Here is a 10,105-nt window from a genome sequence, read left to right as displayed (position 1 = left end):
CACCGCGAGGACAATATTAGCCATAGCAGCTCAAAACAAGTGGGTAGTATATCAAATGGATGCAAAATAAACTTTCCTAAATGGCATATTAGTTCAAAAGAAGTATATGTGGAGCAACCACCCATGTATGAGATTTTGGGTCATGAAAACAAAGTCTACAAACACAAGAAGACAATCTATGGACTTAAACAAGCCCCAAGAGAATGGTATTGTAGAATTGACTGTTATCTTTTGTAAAATGGCTTCAATAGGTGCAAAAGTGAGACTACATTGTATACCAAGATGAATGAGTAAGGTGAGATCATAATTGTATGCCTATATATTGATTATTTGATATTCACAGGTGATCTGCCAATTGACATGTTCATATCAGTTATGAAGAAGGAATTTGAGATGACTAATTTGGGTTTAATAAAGTACTTTCTCGACATTGAAGTAAATCAAAATGATAAAGTTATAATTCATTTCACAATATAAGTATGCAAATTATATTTGAAAAGGTTTAATATGATGAATTGCAAATCATCCCCAACACCTATTGTCACAAGCTTGAAATTGAGCAAGGATGGTAAAGCATCTAAAGTTGATTCAATTTTGTACAAAAAACTTGTTGGTAGTCTCATGTATCTAACAGCCACAAGGCCGTATATAATGTTTGCAGCTAATATCATTTCTAGGTTCATGGAGTCACCAAAATTTTCTCGCTAGTAAGCATGGAAAATAATCTTAAAATATGTTAGTGAATAAAAGAACTATGGAATACTCTACACAAGGTCAAATGATTTCATGTTGATAGGATACACTGATAGTGATTGTGCAAGGAGAATAGATGATAGGAAGAGCACTTCTGATTATGTTTTACATTTTGGATCAAGTGTAGTATTTGGATCTTCAAATAAACAACCAATTGTCACTCTCTCATCAGCTGAAGCAAAATGCATAGCAGCCACAGGGGCAGCTTGTCAAGCAATATGGATGAGAAGAATACTAAAATAATTGAGGCATGAACAAGAAGTGAAGACAAGAAAATGGTGGAAGGGTCAATTGCATACAATAAATGTAAAACACAAGCAAATCATATGAAAAATGCAAAGAACCTTATAATTTTTCTTTCCTTCTCCGATTGAGCCAAGTGATGAAGTGGATGTGTCCTATTGCTCCACTTGATGAGATTTACTCCTTTGGCTGATTGATCTGTGGATTTCTCTCCACTACAAAACAATGGATTGATAGAGAGGATGATATGGATGGACGAACTTGGCTAAGTGTGACATAAATTGGGAATAATATGGGTGCTTTGGATGGCTTTGACTCTAAAACTAATAACATAAGTTTTCTTGAATGATGGATATGGAGATTAAGGGAGGAGGCTCCAATTTATGTATTGGAGGGGGCCCAAATGGAGGACCAATATTGATTTGGAATGAAGGGTTGAGATTGAAAGAAAGTGGGAGAGAATTGAGAAGACAAAGTGGGAGAACCAAGAGATTTACCATAAATGCATTTCTTGTCTCCAAACTTCTCAAGTACATGGGGAAGAGATCCCCAAGTACATTGGAAGAATAAAGAGGAATTAAAAATTCCTTGGGGGAGACAAAGGAATTAAAAATTCTTAAATAATAGTTTGTGTGGGAAGAATAAAGGAGAAAAGGAATTAAAAATTCTTTGGAAAGAGGGGGCATGGGGATGTGCAAAGGATTTGAAATCCTTTGACATGACAAAAGTTGGTGCATTTAAGGTTTGGAGGGTGAGATGGGAAAGCCATTTATGGCAAAGACTTGGCGCATCCCTAATCAAGGTGAATAGGGATGTGCAAATAATTAGGAAGAGGGATTAGGTGGATTAATGAGAGATTATAATCCAAGTGGGAAAGTTAGGAGGATGTGACACGAGGAGAGAGAATGAGTGAAATAATATAAAATTGAGGGATAATAATAAGCATGATTAAGGAAGAATTAATTAGGCTTGATGAGCATTAGAAAAAGTGATTTGTAGGAATCACATAGCTAGGTTAGTTAATTGAAATTAATCAACTAAGTGGGTTAGAAGAAGTAAAATGATGAAGGTGATTTTAAAAGAGGAATGGGATAGACATAATTAAATAAATTAATTATGTAGAAAGATTTAAATAATTAAATATTAATTTAAATAATTTTAGATGTTTACATTTTGTCCTTTTTTACACAACAACAAAATTGACAGTTGGTAAAAGATGAATAAAGATGCCCCAGTGAGAAGACACAAGTGGTGTATGCCCCCAAGAGAATTTAACCAAAAAATTTGAAATTTTTTAGGAAAATTCTTGAAAAAGAACAAAACGATAGGAAAAGATGGGAAAGATGAAAAAGTTGGGGAGGGGAGGGGGGGGGGGGGTAAGGAGAATTTTGAAGAAAAAATAAAAAGAGGACAGAGAAAAGTGATAAAAGGGTGAAAGAAGGGTCCATATAAGCCACATGGGGCCCAAGGAGGGATCATTGTCACACACAATTCATCGAGTCCCTAGCGAGTATAGCTAGAAGACATCATGATACACATTCCACAATATGAGAACTGAGGCAAGAGGGTCCAGAGGTACTAGAGGCCGCCCAAGTATGGACCACCAGTATGTATCCTAGTCTCAACCTAGTCATTAATTAAGATAGAATTAATTAGTGGTAATTAATGGGGGGAAAGCTAGTGGGGTGCAGACATTGATCACCAAATTGTTGTCTAGATCTGAGGATCAATGTTTGCGAAAAACGATCCCCACATGCGTAAGTGTGGAAACACTTGCACAAATGTTGATTGACGAATCAATTTCTGAATTGTGAGAAATAGGAAATAGGATGAGGGGAGTGCAGAACATCATCTCGACTCTATGGAACAACACACAGGGTGTGGTTTCAGTGTTGTGAAGTTGTTTGCATAGAAATGAGCGAGCTCTATTATCTTAATGTAGTTTGGAGTTTGTTTCACAATGGTCTCAGATTCAATGCCATATGACGATGATAGTTCTTACTGATCCGATGGAAGTGGAGGAGATAGTCCTAAGACTTACGTTTTACCCTAGTCGTGCTCAAAGTGAGCGTCCCTGTCATTCATCGGTTTCCCCTTTGTCGGTGTGCGAGTCATGTGTTTATTTGAGTTATTTAAGTTGCGTTTAATGTGTTGGGTAAAATTGATTATTAAATCTTAAAGTGTTTTATTAGTTAATGTATTTTATTTGTTTATTGAAATAAATGGATAAAAGTTAAATTAGGTCCCTTAGTATTATAAATGATTAAATCAATTTGTTCTATGCATTAAAATAAGGGTTGAATTATTGATATTCTAAATTTTTAAAATCAAATCATGTATTTGCATTTCTTTGAAAAGTTAAATAGAAATTAAAAAAAAAAGAAATAACTTCCTATCGTACTTAAAATTCATCATATCAATTCAACTAGAAACAAAGGGAAATCACGAATCCCTATCTAATCAAAGAATTCTAAACAAACTAATGAAATAATGCAAACAAATCAATAGGAATGTAAAATATATCAATTAAAAACTTCCTATTCCATGATCGCATATAGCTTCCATTGTTCTTCTCTTCTTTGTGGTATGGTGGCTCTCAGATATTGCGCTGGCAACTTGCAAGTGAAGCAAAGATTTAAAGTTCGTGATTGTTGAGAATGAAGATTGAATGCTCGATTTATAGATTTTTGGAGAGGATTGAATGAAAGGTGGAATAGATTAATCAAGAGGTGGGACTCAGGTGAGTTCACATGTTGATTGATAGTTGAACTACTAATTTGGAGGTGGAATTGAATTGATTGAATAGATAAATGAGTTAACTGATTGAGAAAAAAGCTGATTGAAAGATGAAAAAGGGTGATTGGAGGAAATAAAGAGTATGACAAAGAAAACTTTATTTATTAAAAGTTAACTAGAAGATACAAAAAGAATGATTGGAGAGAATTAAAGAAATTATGTAATTAATCAGTTAATTGAAAAGATCAATTAAAATAGATGGAATAGTTAAGTGATTGAAAGCTTTTTGAGAGCTTTATTTATAAAAAGCTAACTAAAAGATAGAAATATGAATTGAAAGATAATGATTTAACTAATTAATTGATCGAATTAATTAATTTAGCATGTGCTTGCACTTTGACTTTGATTTTAAATTTAAACTTTGCATGAGATTTTAATTCAAATATTGAATTTATTTTAAATTCAATTTGATATTTGAATATATTTAGAACTTGACTCTGATTTTCAATTTGAGTTTTGAAATCATGCACATGTATTTGAAATTGGAAGAAATTAGAAAAATTTGAGTTTGAATTAAGAAATATGAAATTAGGAGAATTATGAAATTAAACGAAATTAGAATTTGGGGATTTGGAAATGGAATTAGAAGAATTAATTAGTTAATTAAATAATTTAAAGAAACTATTTAATTATTTAGAAATGGACTTTAATTAAATAATAAAGATTATTTGAATTAAAGAAATTAAATCAAAATTAATTAAATAATTAATATTTAGAAAAGGGTTGAATGATTAATTGATTAGAAATAGAAATTGAGAATAGAATTTATTTAAATAATAAAGATTATTTAAATTGGGGAATTAATCAGAATTAATTAAATAATAAATATTTAATTAACATTAGAAAATGGTTAAATGGTTAAATGATTATAGAATTGAAATAACTAGTAAGATGATGAGGAAATATGAAATTAGAAGAATAAGATTAATTAACTTAATTAAATAATTAAAGAATTATTTAATCAATTTAGACGAATAATTAGTAAATGATCAATGAGACATTTTTAGGTGTCTACATTTGCCCCTCTTTGAGACAATGTCAAAATGATGTTGTTTCGAAGAAAACAAAAAAATTTCTGCACCAGTATGCCCCGATGACGTTTAGGGTTTAATGCCCTCTTGAGAGATTGTTTGTGCATTAAAGACATGAATGATCTCTCGAAAAAAGAAGAATGTGAGATGAAATAATAGTTAGTTAATTAGAGATAGACATAAGTGATGTGAAAATGATATTGAGATAGAATATGGGAGAATGAACCTTAGAATGAAATAGAATAATGTTAGATGATAGAAAATGATTTAGAAAGAGATGATGGGAAAAGAATCAACAAACTAGCAATAAGAAAATGAGATGAAATGAGAAAGATTGATTCATGAACCTGTATCATTATTTATTGCACAATATATATTCGTCACTGAACTTTATTATTGAACAATGAAGCTTAGCACATTAGGGTATAAGGAACCAAGATGTAAAGATATCTCATTGAAGAAACAAACACGTAGCAGACAAGGAGTGAAACCCTCCATTCTGGTGGTAGTGCTAGGGGTTGAGGTATGTGGGATAGTCACAAGCATAACTATCCTTGACTTTTGCATAGGATATTTTCCGAATGAACGTACCAACACAGACAACCATTGGAACTATTGCCCCAAAACTTCATTGATCCACACCACAAACAACAAACAAAGGAAAAGATCATGACCATCCCGGCTCCTCTAGTCACTTGTGGACATCCTTGAGTAGCATAGGAACATAATCTGTTGCCAAATGATAAAAGATAAAGACTGACCTGGACAAAATTCAGCAGCTATACTAACCTTGTGTCTTCGTTCTCAGTTGCTTGATGTGATAGTTGATAATGTCTGATCTCAGAAAGTTGCGGACCCCATTTAAGACTGACTTGTCTGATTTCGAGTGTATCCTCTTCTGTTTAAGACAAGATAATGATCACTTGATATGGATATGATACGATTGATAAGATAGTTTGATCAGTTGATTGCAGATGTTTGACTGGATAGTCGTATCCTTTGTTAACTTCGTGCAAAGCATTTGTTGGATATCTGCTAGGGTATTTGATTCTCGCAAGACATTTTATTGCAAGTTTTTGATTGATTTTTGATTGTTTTTTGGATTTTGTAGATTGATATTTGAATATTTTTGGTTGATTTTGTGGATTGATATTTGAATGTTTTTGGTTGACTTTTTCAAGACATTTTCTGAATGTTTTGTTGGATTTTGAATTTTTTCGCTGTTTTTGATTTTTTAAGGATTTTTGAAGGATTTTCCAATGTTTTGGGATTTTATATTTTTCAATGTTTTTTGGATTTTTGAAGGATTTTCCAATGTTTTTGGATTTTTTCAGTTATGCCCCCAGTGTGCAGACCTATATGACATAACGATTTGTAGGTTGCATGTGGAAATAAATAATTTTTGACATGAGCTATGTTAATGCAATATGCATGATGAAGATACATTTCCTATTCGAACAAGGATGACTGTGTGTGCTTTAGCATTTGTAATACACCAATTGAAATGGAGGTGCAAAACATTTCATAGATAAGTGGTCAATCGATCCCTAAGGTCCTTTGGAACATCCAAATTAACCCACTTAGTGACTAGGATTTACAAATGGAGACGCAGAAAACTTCCCCCTTGGTTCTTGAAACTTTGATCTTATTTTGCCCATGTGTGTGTAGATGAGTTAATTCCCGCTCTTGTGTTCACTAAAGATCCTTAGCATCCTATATGACTAGCTACATGGGTTATTCTAAGTTCAAAAGCATCCCGAATAGAGCCTCACTGCCAGCAAGCTTTTAGAGCTCCGACGAGGTTATAGACTATAATTTCTCAAATATTGCTCCATTGCCAGTAGGTGTTCATAGCTCTAATGGAGTTACTTGCATGTTCCCATATTCAAGATTTTTTTTGCACTTGTATGCATGATATTTCAGTTATCTATCATTTCTCTTTTGCCTTGAGATGAATATTTTGCATAACTCTCTTTCTTTTTATTTTATTGTCTTGACTTGTAAGTAATGAAACCTACTTGGGTGTGGCAATTACATCGGCGCTGAACTAGAATTTTAGATTTTTCACTAGTCATATGATCAACTAGGTGTCTAGAATGAATTAGATATTTTCTTAATATGTTTGAGATATGGCAATTGATATATTTTGGGTTAACAAGTCTCAAATAGTGAAATCACTACCCAACCATAAGTAAAGCGTCGTCACAGGGTGATGTTGAAAATGAATGACCTTAGGATCTCAAAGAGTTCATGTCTGTATATCTAAGAAAGGAGATCACCCTTATTTCTTTTAAATGCAAATAGATGATAAACTTGGACAATTGCCTTGTTTTATTGATGCTGCTATATGCTAATGGAGAAATTTTATATGCCATGAAATCCATGAATATGATGTTCTTGGAAAGAAACTATATGTGATGTAGTGCTTTGAAGAAAATGATATGCAATGCAAAAAGTAAAACCTAAACTAACCTAGCCCTTAGATATAATATCGTTTAAGGTGCATGCTATTCATAGGGTCAGGCAGTTTTGTGTAGGTAGTTCATTGGTCTTTGTTTGAAGAGTCAGATAAAGATGTCTTTTCTAATAGGATAAAAGGACTCAGCTAAGTGTACATGTTCAAAATCTCCAATGTTGATTTCCTTAGTTTTTGGATTTTGTGGATCATCAGAGGGAAATCTAGCTGTAGAACCCCTAAATTCATTTATAGACTTATCATTTTTAAAGAAATACAAGTGTGGTAGATTCTCTTGCCCCCATTCTATCAAGTGTGGGTATATGAGGCAAATAGATTCTAGTTTCGAAGTTGTGACATGAGCGGGTGCTATGCCTATTTCTATTGATGCACTTGAAGAGGATGATGACGTCAACCAGGTGTTGATCTCATTAGTTGGTGTTATGTTTGTTTTTGTCACCACATTGACATGTGATAATGGCTCACATACAATTGTTGACAAGTTGCTCTATGTAGTATGATCTAGATTAGTGATTTCATTGATAAGGGGTTCATGAACAACTTGTGTGGAGGGATTGGAATCATGAGGAGAAATAGCAAGGAGGATTATGACATGGAAATGAAGGGATGGAGGGATATTGATCAAGATTTGGAGAAATAATGGGATCTTGTTTAGGACATGAAGGTGAAGGAATACTTTGATCTTGACTTCGAAAGGGATTATTAGGAAGGATGAAGGGATGTCCTGATCTTATTTAGGAGGTGGATGTTAGATGGGACTTGAAAGGACACTTTGTTCTTGAGATGAAAGGGTGTCATTATGAATGGAATAGAAAAGAGCAAGGAGATCATCATAAGATTCTTGGTCGGTGGGATCTTGATCAAAAATTGGGTTAGACGAAAGAGTTATTTCTTGATCTTTATTTGTTTCAAGACTCATTTCTTTTGATTTTGGATCATCTTGTTGACATGGGGAAGAAGTTTGGATATGCATGGGAGATTCTTGGAATGTTTCAACATATTGGCCTAATGAGGGAGGATTTTGAATGAGATCCTTTGAATCATGACTTGAATTAGATTGGGTTTGTATGATGGATAGCCCTTGGGAGGTTCTGTTATTAGATAGAGATGGCATGGATTAGTCTTGTGTGACTTCAAGCGATGATGAAATGGTGGATAGATATGGTTGATTTGGGCTTTGGTTGAAAGGGATTTGATTTTGGTTGAAAGGAGTATGATTTTGGGTGAAAGAGGTTTTATTTTGGTTGAAAGAATTTTGATTTGGACTTTGGTTGAAAGGGGTTTTATTTTGGTTGAAAGAGGATTGTGTTAGAATAACTAGTGGACAACTGAGAGGGGGGGGGGGGTGAATCAGTTGTCAATAGATTATATTAATCAAATCACTTTATAACCTTTAACCAGAGCACATAAACAATGAATATCAGAATAGCAGAAATAGATACCGATAAGCAATAAAACTTAAGAATGAAACAAAGAATTAACACAATGCAACCATACCACATAACACCATGATTTGTACGTGGAAAACCCGGTAAAGGAAAAAACCATGATGGGAAGCCTACCCACAGTCAGATAATACTTTTGTAGAAAGTATGTGATATAATAAGGGGCTTGCACATACAGGAAGGCACACTGCCTAGATCGTATTGCTCATTACAAAGGAGTCACACTGACTACAAAGTGGTTAAAACCACCTCAATATAATTGGACAAAAATCCAGAAGAATGAACTACCAAGGATAGCATCTACCATGCCTGATTATAGTCCTAGTTAAGCTCAATACTGGATGCCTTTGACCTCTTACATAAACCCAATTTTATCACCTATGATCGACCAAATCTCCTGCCTAGATGATATTACATTAGTCGCATATTACATTCCACTCCCATTTCTATGATCTATAATGAGATCGTACATCAATATATACAAACCCTAAGGCCTAAACCAATTAGGTCGGCCACCTAAAAGATATTACGTAAGATCATTACAAACATCCATATTACAATGATATGCCATGTCGGCTTTAGACCAAAACAAAATTAACCAATCCATAAATTATCCCAGTAACGTGTAGGGAACATGTTACATGATACCAGTCCATAACCTAGATAGGTACTAGACCTAATTTGGGTCCACCACACTAAAGCGATGTCTCCAATCAGTTGAGGCACGAACACAATTACCTTCTGCATCTTGAATTGCATCTAGAAGCTGCACCAACACCACTTATGCATCCTGTCAAAGATTCTTAGTAAAAGCTCTGCCAGTAAAACCTGAAACCCTTATCGGTATAGGCTTACTAGAATTTATGATAACATCCGATCATCAAGTCAATACCAATTGACCAAAATATACTCCAGAAACATGTAACACATCAAACCAAACAAATTCCATTGATCCAAACATGTTGGTAGTATCAAACTGATAGTCCCTTCTACCGGTAACAGTAGTTCTTCTACCGGTAACCAAAGTCTGTCTACCGGTAACCAATCATAACAGCTAATGTTGATATTAAAAACAAAACATCAATGCAACACATAATCAATTCCTTCATATTTCCAATAGATTGAATTTTGGGTTGGTGTGAATTTTGATTTGGACTTTGGTTGAAAGGGGTTTGATTTTGGTTGAAAGGGGTTTGATTGTTGGGTTGATATGAATTTTGTTTTGGACTGTGGTTGAATGGGGTTTGATTTTAGTTGAAAGGGGTTTGATTTTTGGGTTGATATGATTGATATGATTGATATACCGGGTTCAAAGAAAATGAACGTTTACATGACTCTAATGTTGGTTGAACTGAGGTAGG

This window comes from Cryptomeria japonica, chromosome 7, assembly GCF_030272615.1.
Source record: "Cryptomeria japonica chromosome 7, Sugi_1.0, whole genome shotgun sequence".
NCBI lineage: Eukaryota > Viridiplantae > Streptophyta > Pinopsida > Cupressales > Cupressaceae > Cryptomeria > Cryptomeria japonica.
This window is presented reverse-complemented; position numbering follows the sequence as displayed.